At 35.0% G+C, this 15,290-nt stretch overlaps 1 protein-coding gene across 3 annotated transcripts in view; it reads left to right on the forward strand.

The window, feature by feature from the left end:
* The window catches only part of LOC150106375 (erythroid differentiation-related factor 1), a 381,623-nt gene that overhangs the window by 209,525 nt on the left and 156,808 nt on the right, over positions 1 to 15,290 (forward strand). The window lies entirely within an intron of this gene.

Raw genomic sequence — 15,290 nt, forward strand, 5'->3', positions numbered from 1 at the left:
ATTGTTGGAAGCATGCAGGACTGTCCACAGATTAAAAAAGAAACAACTGTTGATGAAAACTATGCAGAAAAAGCGTTTCTTTGTCCAAGGAGAGCGAATACCCTATGTTTGTAAATCAGCAGCTGAGAAGACTTCTCCCACCCACCTTCAACAAGCTCCTAAACACCCAGCTAAAAAGATGTTCTGGAGTTGTTTTACACATGATGGTCCAGGATCACTTGTGCCTGTTGACAGTATGTTGAAAAGTGACCAATACATACAAATATTGGAGAAAAGAGTGGTCATACAGATCCAGAAAGATAAATAACTCATTCTTCCAATAGGATCTCGATCCATGCCACACTTAAAAAAAAAAAAAAAAAGTGAGAGTTCCTAAAAAATCGTGACATCCAATTGGCCATAGTGAATAAAAAACTTGGAAAATTAAATTGTGATACAAAGGATAACTTAATACAATCCATTATAAAAGGTATGGTTTCGAGATGCAGAAATAAGAAAATTGTGTTCTACATTGTTGGAATCCATGCCTCTCGTGTATGGGCTCAACATTAAAATAAAATATAATTAGGTAAAGTTGAAGTTAATTTTTGTACTTATTTTCTTGCAAAATAAAAATTTTTCTTTCGAATGTGAGTGTTCAGATTCATTTGTTAGCTACTGTGTGTGTGTGTGTGTGTAAAATTAAGAGTTTGTTAGGCAGACAACCACAATACTACATCCTCTGTCCAAAAAGAAACCGAACTTTTGATAGAAAATAAAACACAGGCCAATTATAATTATTCAAATCATTTATTTCAATCGATATACTCTCCTCAGCTTTGATACAGCGTTTGGCACGGTCAATTAATTTATTAAATAAGTTTTTTATATCTGTCTTTGGGATACTGTTGGGGGTCATGGTTACTGCCTCCTGAATGTTTTCAATGGTGTCATATCGCTTTCCTTTCATCGGAAAATGAAGTTGGGGGAAGAGAAAGAAGTCACAGGACGCTAAATCAGGTGAATACAGCAAGTGATCCAACACACAAATATGGTTTCTGCTCGAAAACTGTCTCACAGTGTTCAAATGATGAGATGGTGCATTATCGTGCAAAAGTGGCTAGCTGCCTGCATCACGATATTCATGCCATACGTGACGAATTCTTGCTATCAATCGCTTCAAAACTTTGAGATAAAACTCACCATTGACCGTTTGGCCCAGCGGAATGAATTCTTTGTGGATAATGCCCTTGGAATTGTAGAAACAAATCAGCATTGTCTTTACTTTTGACTTCTCCAAGCGACTTTTTTTTCGGATGCCCCTCTTCTGGTGGTCTCCACTCAGCACTCTGGCACTTTGTTTCGGGCTCATACTCAAAACACCACATTTCATCACCAGTAACAATCATTTCAAAGAAGTTTGAGTGGTTTTACTTACGAGCGGTTTTAATGAGGTCCTTGCAGTGTTCAATTCGATACATTTTTTGCTCGTTGGTTAACTTGTGGGGAAGAAATTGCGAATTCAATTTACGAAGGCCCAAACTCGCAGTCAAAATGTTGTGCACAGTTGATTTTGGAATCCCCAATTCATTTTCAATCAATCTCACAGACAAATCACGCACTTTTTGGATGTTAACTTTATTCGGTCCAGTTTTTGGACGGCCCGGCTTTTCATCATCCTGAAGCATCTCACGACCACTTTGAAATTGCTTAAACCACTTGTAAACTTGAGTATGGGATAAGCATTCATCACTGTACTCATAAATTTGAGTATGAGATAAGCATTTTTCACTGTATGCTTTTTTGAAGCATTTGATGCGTTTTGGTAAAACTTTTACCAAGTTTAACAGAAAAGTCAATTGCAGCTCTCTGTTTGAAACTCATTTTCCGACCGTTCTTTAAAACACACTGTCACTCTTGGCACAATAACTCGGCTTCTAATGAAACAAATGTCATAAACAGTTGACACAACACTAATTAAGATTGCCGCTTTTGACAACAAAAAGATACAGGTGGCGCCACTAGTTTCTTCTATTTTTCGAAAAGTTCAGTTTCTTTTTGGACAGAGGGTGTATATTGATAGTTCTTTAATTAAAAACACATTTCATCTTGATTTCATAGAATTTCTTCAGATGTAATAGTGAGAAACTCATAGACAGAGCGGTAGAAATTAAGGAAGGTGACACTCACTATATAGTTTTAAAAGAGCATGATGATTTTTAAAATATTTCTAATTATCCATTGCATCAATGAGCATTGTGTGTGTTTATGCATTCACTTACACACGTTTGGCTAATGATGGCTAGGATGTATTCTGACAAGTTGACACTTGAGTTTTTATTTAGACATTTTCGATTCAGGGTCATGAGGATTTCCAGATTCTTCTTTCGGTTGTGTCATAGCAACAACAGTGTAATAATTCAGACTTATCACATAGCACTTGATATCTCAATGTCAAAGTGTCTTGTGGATCAGTTGAAGAAAGTATATGTGATTACAATGCTGAGGCCTCACTTCTTTGGTAGTCATTATCTCATGTGTTCCTTAATCCATTGTTAGAGTTTTTTTGCTCATCCATTATAAGATGACCTGCATTTGCACCATAGCCGATAAATGCCAGGATATAAGCAGTCTCAAGACAATCACTGTAGCAATTTTGTAAAATAGTGTTTTTTTAAATATTGAAGTTCTGTAGCCAGTTCATCCTAGTCAATAATGGTGGTGGGCTCTTGCTCCTAGTGTTAAAATAATGCTCAATTTTTGAGGTCTGTAACGATAGAAAGAGACATGTAAATATCTGTCTTTGTGTATAGGTTTTTGAAATATAAAGACTTTTAATTTACCAGATTCTTTAGTTAGTCATAGATCTAGAAATAGGAGTGAACCATTATATTCTGACTTTTAGGTAAATTTTGTGTTAGGATGTTGGCGATTGATGTACTCTTGGAAATTCAAATGTGAAGATAGTCCATGGTTCCAGACTAAGAATATATCAGCATATCTTTTCTATAATTTTGGTTTATGGTGGTATACTTCTAGGATATTTTTAAAAATGTTTCCAATTGGTGATTTGCTAAAACTTTTTTTTTTTTTTTTTTTTGCAAAAAAAAAAAAAAAAAGACTGCTGATGGCTAAACCAGAGTTCTGTTTGTATGTTCAGTTTTTGTACTCAAAATACCTTGAGGATACAGTGTTTGAGTTGTTTCATAACCTTCTTTGAGAATTTATCTTGTAGCAAGACAAGGAAATTCTCAGGAATATTTGTGAACAAATTTATTATATCAAATTTTTTCTTTTAGACTTGCACGGTGATCCGAATGCATTTTTGGAAATTATGGAGACAGCTACCATGTTTGAATAAAAACTTTAGTTTAATATTACTAAAATTTACAATTAGACGTTTTGACCTTTATGTCAAGGTCATCTTCTGGAGCGTACAAATATACACAAGAAACAAGCTATACTACAATCAGACTGGTTCGTTAAAGACACTGACCAACCGCTACCACACTTGTTGGCCTGACCTCTGGTGAAATCAAAGCTTGCTAAAATGTCATGTTCATCAAGGATGATGTTACTGATTCTGGAAACAAAATGGAAACAAAATAACAAAGGACATTGATTGCTTGTTAAGGCCTTTAGTAGTTCAGCTAAATGTTTGGCAGGAAGGTATGTTGGAGAATCTATCCCTTCAACTATTGGGCATAGAGGTATGTGTGTATATATATACAGGGCTCCAGAAATCCTGAGTCAGTAAAGTTATCAAAAATAAGTGTTGAGTGAATTTATAGCCTCATTCTAAATGCATTAAAAATATATTATTTTCTTTGTATAACTCGCATAACAAATTTATTAGAGAAATTTATTTCCAGCGAATTGGAAACAAAACTTCCAGTTTTGTTTCCAATTGCTTAAACCACTTGTAAATCCTTAATTCTAATACTACAGCATCCCTTTTAAAAAAATCACAAAAAACACTTGCAATTTTAGTTGCCAATTTTGTCGTATAACATAAACCAATCATCTTCACTTTCTTCTGTCCTTTTATCTCCTAAATGTACAATTCAGAACTTTATTTTTCTTTCTGTATGAAAGACTAGGAAAAAATGTCATTAAAAACATAACCTACCATATCTTTTTTCCCAACATTTGCCCAATCATCAGTGTCATAAGATAACATTTGAGTTCCAAAAATTTCCCTAATGCTATTCTCTACACACCTTTATCCCATAAGTATATATGCAATTGTAATATAGTATTGTCGTTAGCATATTTCCACATCTCACAATATGAATGACAACTCAAGACAGTATCATTTGACTGAGTGCATTGGAAAAAGTGTCTGGCTCCACAGCGAGTGCTACTTCTTTCATGTTTTTCATGAATTTTATTTGTTTATGGATAATTTATATAAACTCATCCTTCATTATGAACATTAAAAGAAAGAAAACACAAACTGAGTTGTTATCAGCTTAAACCACATTTTAAACCACTAATTAGACCGATACCTGGGCAAGTAAAATTTTTATGTGTTTAGTAGATTTAAATTGTATTTCTGGAGCCCAGATTTATATACACACACACATATATATATCAGTGGTATCGCTTACCATGTAGGTTGAGTTTGCTGTCATGTGGCTAATGCAACACAGGCTACAAAATTCACATCAATTTGGCCATATGATTGCATTTTATCGATGTATGAAAGTTTTAAGAGTGCATAGCACATCAGCACTCATCTTAATTGGTCCAGTGCAATTAACTGTAGAATAACTTTAAATTATCAATTAATGTAATTTTAAAATTTGGTTGGCTGAGGGGTTAAAGTATCTGCTCTCCAGCCAAAAGGCTGCGGGTTCGAATCCCACCGTGGTCATGGATGTTTGTGATTGTCTGTGGAAATACTAGTGATGGTGGGCAGTAGATGGCATTGGTATGGTTGTGGTTAGTTGTAGTTGGTGGATTGAGTGGTAGAGACAGAGAGATGTAGAGCAGGTGGCCTCCCTCGATGAGTCTATGGACTCCCTGGAGGTATCACGTAATAATAATAAAGTGAAAAAATGGAAAGCATAAAGGTTAAATGAACATATGCTTCACGCACGCTGTTTATGTGAGAAGAACAATGGGTCTACACTTTGTGGTGAGGTTAGATTATAAATATATAATTATTTATACTGATTTATAATATATAATTATAAATCAGTATAAATAATTACTTACTTATTTATAAACAAGTTCCAACCTCCTTCGAATATAATCATACAATCCTCTGGCAGAAAACAGGACAGTCAGTAGATTGCCAACACTTTCCCATTATAAATATGGACAATAATAAAAAAAAAATGTTATAAATTATTTATAAAAAATTATATATTGAAAACTTGTCTATATCAGTATCCTAAATATGTCAGTTCACTCTTCACGCATGCAAAACAGATGAAATTCAGAAAACAAAAACAGCGACTCATGACAAATGACAATGTTCAGTTGGATTGATTGACACAATAACCAATCAGACATTGATTTCTGAATTCTATTGTGTCAGTGCACACCCTGCCTCACCTTTGAGTGTTTTAAAACCACTGGAATGCTAAGAATTTAACCAACTGTATACCATCTGTTCAAAAGGCTCAAAGGTGTCTGTATTTGTGACTGCACCCCCCTAGGCTATTAACGCAAATGCACTGCAGTCTTTACGCTTAATTAGTATATTGTGTTTAATTTTAGAAATCAGTAAAGCCAAGTAACAATTAGGGGAGTGTTTAACAGAAACAAATGCAAATGTATAATATCGGTGATATTTTATTGGATGTACACCACACGCCTAGCACATCTTGAATATACATCCCTGATATATCATCATCAAATTCCTGACATATACTCTCAAGGGGTGTACACACAAGATATGATAGTACTACATGACAAATTTACATCATTACTAACTTCTTATCTACAATTTTCCTCCAAATCAGTCTGTTACCCATCCAGACTCCAACATTATCAGATCTTATATTTCTGTCTTCTAAGGCACATTTACTGTATCAATCCACCTATATTTTGGTCTTCCTCTTTGGAAAGAATGCTAACACATTCTTTCCTAATATCCTTGTTTTAAATATGATATTCGTATTCATGCCATCTGTTAATGCCCCTAATCTTTCTTAGGGTTCTCATATCTGCTGTCTCTAGTCTTTGGTCAAGTGTTTTACTTCTGACCCAGCTCTCAGATCCATAAGTTAAAATTAGTTTGAACACTATTGTATACAGCTAATTTAGTGTTTTGATTAATTTCTCTGTTATTCCATATAAATTTATTCAGTTGACTTCCTACCATACCAGCTTTGTTGATTGTGTTGTCTATTTCCATATTTAATTTACCATCTTCACTAAAAATCGTGCCTAAGTAGCTGAAATGTTTTACTTGTTCTATAGGTTCTCCATTCACAAAGCAGTTGGCATTTTCAACGATTCTGCCTATTTTCATTGTCTTTGTCTTGTTATTGCTGACCTTCATACCATATCTATTACAACAGTTATTCAATTTAGTTAGGGAATCTTGCATACTTGTAGCAGATTTATTTAAAGTATAACATCATCCGCATAAAGCAAAGAGTCGAGATTAGCATCTGCACATTTTGATATCAGGTTAATACCACTTTCCTTGTACACAGATGACATTGCTCTAGCCACCAGACACATCAATTTTACTACAATGGAAGATACACAAACAAACGAATTTGCAGTCCTAGATGAATACTTCAGCAAATGAAGATTATGCCCAAATCCTAGCAAAACAGAAATTTCATGCTTCCACCTGAACAATAACCAGGCTAACAAAGAATTCATGGTCTACTTCAACCACAAACTTCTATGCTACAACAGATTCCCGAAATATCTGGGCGTCACTCTGGATAGAACACTATCTTTTAAACCACACCTCATTAACACAGCATCCAAGCTAAAAATAAGAAAGAATATACTGCAAAAACTGTGGAACAACTTGGGGTGACTCAGCAACAATGCTTTGCTGCACTGCTCTTGGCTTTCATACGGGGTAGTAGTATTCAGCTGCTTTGCTGCAGCTGAATACTACTACCCCGTATGGCTGAACAGCACCCATGTGTATTTGGTTCACACCCAGCTTAACACCACTATGTTCCTTATTTCTGGAACTGTAAAATCAACCCCAACCTACTGGCTTCCAGTGTAAGCAACATTCCACCTCCACACATCTGCAGATCCAACTTTCTTCTACATGAATACAGCAAAATCATGGAAATCCAAAATCTTCCAATCCATGAAGACATCCCACCCCCTAGAAATAAACAGGCTAAAGTCAAGGCACCCTCCAATCTTAACAGCAAAAAATCTTTCAGAGACAAGTTTCAAAATGAAGGAGAAGTGGAAAGAGTCCTGGTGTAACACTTCAACAGGAATCTTCCATGAATTAGTGGACCCAACACAGATACCTTTGGGTTTTGACCTACCTCGGAAAACTTGGTCTGCCCTTAACCGAACCAGGTGTGACTGTGGATCACCCTGCCAGACAATTAATCATATTACAGCAGAATGTATCCAACATGCATACAGTAGAAACCTGTCAGACTTCATCCATGCTACACCAAGTGCAGTTGACTGGATAAACAACCTAGACATTCAGTTGTAACCTATTCTTGAGTGTCTTTTTTTATGACTGTATTATGTCCTATTATTGTACATATGTCTATTATTATGTCCATATATATTACGGATTAATGTAATATAACTTTTCATGTGTAATCCATATACTTAATAAATAAATAAACCACTTCATAATGTGATCCATATAGATAATGAATAACATAGGGAACAATGTACATCCTTGTCTGACACCAGATTTAACATTAAACCATCTTCCTGTATACTTCCTGCAATTCTAACTGCTGACTTACAACTCAAATAAAGACTAACTATTGCTTGATATAATGCCCCATTGACACCATATAACTGTAGCATTTTGAATAGCTTCTTTCTTGGCACATTGTCATATGCCTTTTCCGTATCCACAAAACTTAAATACAGATCTTTGTTATATTCCCATGATTTCTCAACAGTTTGTCATAAAGTGAAAATCTGATTCTGACAGCCTCTATTCTCCTGAATCCAGCTTGTTTTTCACCAAGCTTCTCTTCCACAATCTTTTTCAACCCTTTCTCAAGTATACTTGCATATATCTTACGAGGAACACTCAGTAAAGAAATACCTCTGTAATTCTCACATTCAGTTTTATTTCCCTTTTTATATATGGGTACTATGAGAGCTCTACTCCAATCATCGGGAATTCGTCCCTCTGTCCAGGCCTTCTGAACTATGCAGTACAGCCACTGCATAGTTCAGAAGGACTTTTATACCTTCTGAAGACTTTTATACCTTCATACTTGAGCATTTCTGGTCAAATATCATCTACTCCTGTTGTCTTTACACATTTCAGATTTTTGATGGCATTTTCTACTTCAAATATGGATATGTATTCCTGACTACATGTCTGTTGAGTGTTTTTTACCACTGTGCTGTCATCACTGCTTGTTTCATTTAGCAATTCCTGTCCCTTACACACACACATTTGGCTATGAAATAGACATGGATCTTTAATATCTCTTATTTGTGTTTATTTTACATTGCCAAAATGAAGACTTTTAGGTTATTCTTTGATAAAAAGAGAAAATAAAATTTTTGCTTTCCCTTTCCTTAAATAAAATATGATTATTAGACTTCTAGTGAGTGGGACTCATTGAGGGAGGCCATACATCACCCACACCACCTGGCATACCTTTCATTAAACTCATTCACACTAGATGCACTTACTTCTTCACTAAGCAAACTGTTCCACTTATTCATGGCTCTATGAGTGAAAAATCTTGCTCTTACCCCTTTCTTAACTGAACACAAACTTAACTTTCATAGTGTCCCCTTGTCCTCTCCCCGCCTTTCTCATAATGAAAAATTTTATCAGATAGTATCCTATAATGCCCTCTTAAAAGTTTATAGACTTCTATCTTATCTATCCTCTTAATCTATGTTTCATAATCCTGATATCATCTTTGTAACTCTTCTTTGCAGCTTTTCCACAGCTTCTTTATCCCTTTGCAAACCAGTAGATAAAATCTGTGCATAAGTAGTAGTCCAGGTGCAGTCATATCATGGCCATATATAGAGGAAAAATTACTTCCATATCCTTACATGTCAATGTTCATTTCATTAGAACATTTACCCTCAAGTTGTATTTGCAATTTTTGTTATGTGACCTTTGAACTTCAACTTTCTATCTACCATAACAAGTTCTCTATCCTTGTCAACTAATCCAGTAACAGTCTCACCAACATAATATGCTGTTGGATATCATGCCAAAGAGCATACCTTTACATTTACTAACATTGAATTGATAGCCATTAGTATTTGCCCACACTTAGGGCCCATTCAAATCGCTCTCTAAATGCAGTATTCTCTGATTGGCCTGCCTATCTTTGCATCATCATCACCAAACAACTGAAGATTGTCTATCAGTCCCTTTCCAATATCAGTAAGGTATAGATTAAACAAAAGTGGTTCAAGAACTGAACCCTGGGATACAATGTCACTAGGGAACCTTAAATCTGTTAGATCACACCCATCGTATACTACTTTCTGCTATCTGTCCATCAGCCTCCCATTTATCGAAGTTGATAGTTTATATTCTAATCCCAGATTCTCTAGTTTATACAACAGTATCAGAAGCCTTGGTAAAATTCAGCATTACCATAGTGTATCAATTCCCTTTATCCAATTCAGCCATAACATTATAAAATATGAGCAGATTGCTCAGACATTGATCTCCTTTTAGTAAACTTGTGTTCCTTGCAAAGTACGAGGGTGGTCTGAAAAGTTCTCAGCCTTGACCATAGGTGGCAATACTATCGGTAAGTGATTTTTTTTTTAAGTTGGTACATCTGTCATAAGCATCCATGTGAAATTTCAAGTCATTCTATCAAGTAGTTTGTTTTATACAGCTATATGAAGCAAAAGTGTTGTCTGTATCCCTTGAAATGGATAAAATTTAGTATCGTGCAGTTATAAAATTCTTTGGTAAAAGAAGGTTTAACGCCAAAAGAAATTTATTTGAAGTTCATAAAAGTTTATGGACACTCTTCTCCTTCGTTTTCGACAATTAAGAAATGGGCTGCCAAGTTTAAACGTGGCCGTACCAGCCTTGAAGAGGATCCACATGAAGGACGTCCAAAAAGTGTAAGTGCACAATATAGTATTGGATGACTGGTGTTAAATCGTGAATAAACAAATTCATGAATTAATTGCTTATCATTCTCGATTTAACAAGTTAGCCATTCCCCAAAGACAAAGTGTTAATCAGGAAAGATACCGTTAAATTAAATAATGTATTATACTCTAAATCTATAAATTTTACTTGCATCTTAAAAGTTAAGAATGTGTATTATTTGACAAATTTTGTACCGTAAGCAAATTCCAATGGATCTAGATGCTTTGTTTGGAACTTAATCCTATTAACAGTAAAGCTTCCTACGACAATACACGTGTAACGAATATTGCAAGTGATGCTCATGGCGTGTAGATTGTCTGCCAGACGTATTGACAGCGCTGCACTTTGCGCAAAATTAATATCTCGGCTACCAGAGTACTATTTGGCGCTTGTGAGTGACTGTATGATAATTGATTTGATATGTGAGCATATCCAATGAATGAGAATGGCGGAGGATATAAAAGATTATTACCTGACCTGGGAACACTCTCTTTTTCTTGACTTTCATCTGATATGTGTTGTCCCAGATGAATCGCTGATGTTCGTAGCTCGGAGTCCTAGGCTCGAGTCATAGTGCTCTAAGACACAAAATTGATACTTCGGAAATTGTACTTGACCGAAAACTAAGTTCGAGTAGGCAATGCCTGAGAAGCATTCCGAGAAATCCAAGGACATGCAGCTTGATAATCCAGAAATCTGCAGTGATGAAGGGCCATGCTGACAACGAGGAAGCACTCATGCAACATATCCCGAAATTGCCGTGTATGCCAGAACTAAAGAGACTGTTGAGGGACACTCGTTTTGCTTCTGAGGAATCACCCCAGAAGATTGAAGTAAACCACAACCGAGATGTTCCAGAAGTCGTCGGAATGCAGTAAGAGAATTTTGATTCCATTTCGTGAACTATATTAACTGTGGGAATGAATAGTGATTATTGTATAGACTCTTATGAAAGCAAGTCGAGACATCAATTTGTTCCTAAAGAACTTGTCTAGAACCAGAGGACATTAGATGTAAAATTAATCATCTTGTGGAAATGAGAGATTATGTATTCCATTGAAGGTATTCCTCAAGATTAAAAACAACATAAGGGATTAAGTATAATTTCTGGGAAATTCCCATGCTACTCCTCTAAAACACTATTAATATAATTAACGGCTATTTTAGCCTGTTTTTGTTTAGGAGTGTCCCTTATATTTAATACATTGGCTAACATAACTCAAAAGGGGTATATATATATAATTTAGGACATTACGGGCGAGTGTAGAAGGCAATTATGGCAGAATAAAAAATGCTGAAAAATTATGTACATACCTTGATTTTGGTTTAAAGATGCCTTCTAAATCCAAGCTCTTGTGGAAGGGGGGGAAGAGAGGGAAAGAACATGGGGATGTACTTGGGACACGGGAAATAAGTTTGGGAACCCGGGTTACTATTAATAATATATATATAAATATATATATATATATTATTTTGTTGTGGGGAGAGGGGGGGGAAGGAAGGGGAAGGGTATCCTTATGTGGAAAACTGGGGCAAGGGTTTACGGGGTGTGGACCATTTCGGTCATCGTTTGACCATCGTCGGAACTTTGTGGGAATGACTGTCATTGACTGTCATGAGAGTCATTCCCACAAAGTTCCGACGATGGTCAGACAATGACCGAAACGGTCCACACCCCGTAAACCCTTGCCCCAGTTTTCCACATAAGGATACCCTTCCCCTTCCTTCCCCCCCTCTCCCCACAACAAAATAATATATATATATATTTATATATATATTATTAATAGTAACCCGGGTTCCCAAACTTATTTCCCGTGTCCCAAGTACATCCCATGTTCTTTCCCTCTCCACCCCCCCTTCCACAAGAGCTTGGATTTAGAAGGCATCTTTAAACCAAAATCAAGGTATGTACATAATTTTTCAACATTTTTTATTCTGCCATAATTGCCTTCTACACTTGCCCGTAATGTCCTAAATTATATATATATATATATACCCCTTTTGAGTTATGTTAGCCAATGTATTAAATATAAGGGACACTCCTAAACAAAAACAGGCTAAAATAGCTGTTAATTATATTAACATAAGGGATGTTGTTTTTAATCTTGAGGTATAATGTATTCCTAGAAATTTCATTTTAAAAGGGTAATTAAGAAAGATTGTTCCTTGTGAATGTGTTATACCAGTGGGATATTAGTTCTGAATTAAATGTAATATATTAAGAAGTTTATGTATATGAATATCCTGAGAAATATTAAGTGCCCTTAAGAGTTTTGTAATACAGAGTACAGATGTTCGAATTAACATGCTGAGTTTAAATTGAACAATAGATATATCAAATATGTAGTGTGTACAATAAGTTTTGTCTTACGATAAGGCTTCTTACTTAAAGCTATAAGAACGTTATAGTTTCTGAGTAAAGTAGAAAATTATATCCTAATCATATAATTGTGCTGGGAGATTGAATTGAAGTTTCATATTGTCTTTATATGTGCAGCTTAGAATTGAGAGGAGAAATAGAATTGATTCTAATAATATTGTGACTGCATAACTTAATCTAAGGAGAGAGAAAATTGAATGAGTTATTTTATTCTCAGTATGGATAATATTTTGTATTGTGTTAATTTAGAATAATAAATGTTTTTATATTGTGTAAATTCACGTGCTTGCCTGATTTCACCTCACTGTACCATTCATTAAACTAATCAGTTCTTTGTGGGAAAACCAAAAGTAAAGAGAGTGACTAATTAACCACGGCCACTTCTGGGTAAGAGAAACTTATGGAGAAATTTAGGGGATTCTTTGCTTAAGGAAGTTGAGTGTTATTGTGCTTATTAATTAATTATTCCTTGAAGTTATATTTAATATCATCTAGACATAGAGTGGCACAGGGTAAAAAATAAATATTCTCTATGTTGATATGGGAATGAACTGATTAATGAGAACCTGTAGAATAATACAGATAATATGATGTACTTTCTACTAATGTCTATTAGGCACAATTCCACTTGAATAAGTAGTGACTGCAACTTATCTTAACGATAGCCATAAGGATAGAGAAAAAAAATACTAGTTGAGAAACAACAAGACTCCCCAAGATATTAATGTCAGTTACCTTTAGAAAATAACAATTAGACAGATAAGAGAGCTATCAGACCAACCTTGAGGGTCACAACACTGGTGACTCAAAGTGTTTGAAATTGCTGAGACTATAGGCATTTCAAAAGAATGTGTAGGATAAATTTTGCATGAAGAATTGCATATGAAAAAGCTTTGCACAAGATGGGTGCCATGCTTTCTCACAGCTGATCAAAAATGCACTTGCATGAAAATCTTTGAATAGTGCTTGGAGCATTTTAACAAGAATAAAACTGATTTTGTGTGTCGATTTATTACTATAGAGGAGACTTGGATTCACCATTACATACCAGAATCCAAACAGCAGTCAAAACAGTGAACAGAAGCCGGTTGTTTAGTCCCAAAGTCAGTTCCATCAGCAAGAAAGGTCATTGCATTTTTGGAAAGCTAAAGGTATTTTATTTATTAATTATCTTGAAAAGGGTAAAACAATAACCAGGGAATATTATTCCGATGTTTTAACCATACTAAATGAAAAAATTCGTGAGGAAAGACCCGGTTTGCAGAAGAAAAAAATTATCTTTCATCAGGACAGTGCAACCACCCACAAAGGTATTTTGGCAATGGGAAAAATTAAGGGATCTGCACTATGAATTGTTGAAACATCCACCCTATTCCCTAGATTTGGCTCCCTCTGACTTCTGTCCGTTCCTAAAACTAAAACTCTTCCTCACTGGTCAGTGTTTTTCTTCAAATCAGGAGGTGATTGCAGCTATGGAGGGGTATTTTGTAGATCTTACTGAAAACCACTGCATGGATAGGATAATGGCACTGGAGCATTGCTGGAATAAATGTATTAGTCTTAAGGAAGATTATGTTGAAAAATAAAATTAATTTTGAAATTATAAATTCGTTTTTTCATTGTTAGGCAGAGAACTTTTCAGACTACCCTCATCTTGTTTGTCTACCCATTTCTCTATGCGAGTTTTTATCAACTTCTCTAAAATCTTTACAATTACTCCAGAGATAGTGATAGGTCAATAGTTAGACACATCAATCTTTGCACCACCCTTGTGCAATGTGATTATCATATATTCTTTCCATTGCTTTGCTGAACTAATTCTCAAATTATACAAACATGTCAAGGACCTAGCCAGCTAAGCTGAACATTTCTCCAGCATACATGCTGATGCCTCATCTGCTCCAGCTGCCAAAATCACTGTCAAATATTAAAGTATAGAGCTGAGAGGCTTTAATTTGGTATAGGTGAGATATTGAAATTGATGATATTATGGATCCTTCCATATTTTGTAGCCAAATGTAAAAAGAAACTTTAAAAAGTTTCGAAAATTTACCAGAGAGTTTATGGGAAAATAACCATCTTATAAGCTCACTAGTAAATTTTTTAAACTTTTAAATGTAGAAAGAAAAGTGGGTTTCTTTCTACATTTGGTTATAAAATATGGATGGATCTGTAATATCATCTACTTTGATATCTTTTTTTATGAAAAATTTAAAACTTTCAGCTCTATACTTTAATATTTAATTATGCACCCCACTGAGAGATCATTTATGATGAATTTAGCTTTCTAACATGGTTTTGTTATAATTTTCCAGAGATAGTAGCTTCAAGTTTTTTCAACTTGGAAAATTTGAAGCCAAGTCTCTAATGAAGGCCTGTAGCTGTAAGGCACATGAAACTTAATTAATGCACTAACCAAAGATAAATACACAGGCTGTTGGGCAGAGTTTGTGTTGTTTAATTAGTGCAAGCCAAGGCAACTCTGATTCCAAAGTAATGGTGTCATAAGCATTCTGGTAATTTTCAAAACTTTTAAGTTGCTTTCAACATTTTGCTATAAAATATAGATGAATCTATAATATTCTCCATTTTAATATTAAAAAAAAAATTGTCATTTAATTTTATATGGAACATTTATTT

Source organism: Typopeltis vanoorti, chromosome 5, assembly GCF_054136105.1.
Source record: "Typopeltis vanoorti isolate ZY-2024b chromosome 5, IOZ_Tvanoo_1.0, whole genome shotgun sequence".
NCBI classification, from domain to species: domain Eukaryota; kingdom Metazoa; phylum Arthropoda; class Arachnida; order Uropygi; family Thelyphonidae; genus Typopeltis; species Typopeltis vanoorti.